We start from the raw sequence: 1,470 nt of genomic DNA, 5'->3' as shown, positions 1-1,470 counted from the left end.
GTGGAGTCTTAAGGGTGGCCCTACAGGGTAGAGAGTACAGACCCTTTTTAGCAGCTGGTTTCATCCCCCTCTGGAGGAGACTGAAGCACTAGGTAGTGAGCACTGCCTGCAAGGGAGGACTCGGGAGAGATTCAAGCGCCGCGGAGCGGCGGTCTTGAGTGCAGTGACAAGCCTGAAGACACTGCTGCCTGCTGCGGGGGCGGGCGTTGCAGGAGGATCACGCTGCCGAGTGCGTGTGGGGGCATGTGTGCGTGCGGGCCCGCTCCACCGGAGCAACCTCAGAGACCTGCAGGAGCACGGGGTCTCCCAGCCATCAGAGGGGGCGTGGGGGCCGGGGAAATGGGCGGGCTCCGCTTTCCTGCTTCAGAGCTGGGGAAGAGGCCCATGGAGCAAGATGGCTACGTGTGTAAGAGTCTGTAAGGCCCCTTCCTAGGTCGTCAAGATCCTGGGCACAGAGAAGGGAAAGAAGACCAAGACCAACTTGCCCTTCCTGGTGAGGCAGTGCATGCTGCAGTGGGTGCGGCAGAGTCTCGCGAAGGAAAAGGTTCTGACCATGCTGCTCAAATACATCCAGTCCCTGTCCCATCTCTGTCCTGTCCGTGTCCCTGGGGAAGCCCCTCAGCTGTGCCCCTTCAGGGTGAACAGAGCAGTCCACATCCGAGGGAAGATGTGGGCTGAGTGACACTGACAGGGGCGGCAGGGACATTGCTGTGTGGATGGCCTTGTGGTAAAGAACTGGCCTTGTGGTAAAGTCTTGGCTCCAGACACTGAGCCCCAGCAGAGGGTTCAGCTACCTGCCCCCTGATTCCCGCCAGCCTTCTCCCAAAGCTGCCTTCCATGGGCCATTTCCACCGAGGAACAGGAGTTTAATTGTATGTGCGGTATCCAAAACTTCCATCTTTTGACCCCTTTGCTAATGCAAATGAGGGTGCTGACCTGTTTCCCACCAACACTGAGGATTGTGTCCATATACAAATCCAACAGAGAAACGGCAGGAAGACCCTCACCACCATCCGAGGGTTTGTGGATGCTTACAATAAAAAGAAACTGGTGAAGGTGTTTAAGAAGAAATCTGCCTGCAATGGCATTGTCATGGAGGACCCGGAATACTGAGAAGTAATCCGGCTGTAGGGTGACCTGCACAAGAACACATGCCAGTTCCTGGTAGAGATCGGACTGGCCAAGGACGATCAGCTGAAGGTTCATGGGTTTTAAGTGCTTGTGGCTCACTGAAGCTTACGTGAGGATTGCCTTGCAATGAGTAGAGCGCCCCTTCAGTCCCTTGTCACGAGTTTAAAAACCTCACAGCTTGTATAATGTAACCATTGGGGTCCGCCTTCACTTGGACTCGTGTAACTCCTTCATGCAATAAACTGAAAAGAGCCATGCCGTCTAGTCTGGAAGTCCCTCATTTGAGCGGAGCTCACGCTCTGGGCCGCGGGCAGCGTGTGGCTGGAGCTGCAGTCCCGC

At 55.9% G+C, this 1,470-nt stretch overlaps 1 pseudogene; it reads left to right on the top strand.

Moving 5' to 3' along the window:
* The first annotated feature begins 900 nt into the window (after nt 1-900).
* Nucleotides 901-1,395, top strand: LOC105742504 (annotated as a pseudogene).
* The last annotated feature ends 75 nt before the right edge of the window (nt 1,396-1,470 follow it).

The sequence above is a fragment of the Octodon degus genome, unplaced genomic scaffold (assembly GCF_000260255.1).
Source record: "Octodon degus isolate 3935 unplaced genomic scaffold, OctDeg1.0 scaffold00056, whole genome shotgun sequence".
NCBI classification, from domain to species: domain Eukaryota; kingdom Metazoa; phylum Chordata; class Mammalia; order Rodentia; family Octodontidae; genus Octodon; species Octodon degus.
The sequence above is the reverse complement of the archived record's forward strand: the minus strand, read 5'-3'. Positions and strand labels throughout refer to the sequence as shown.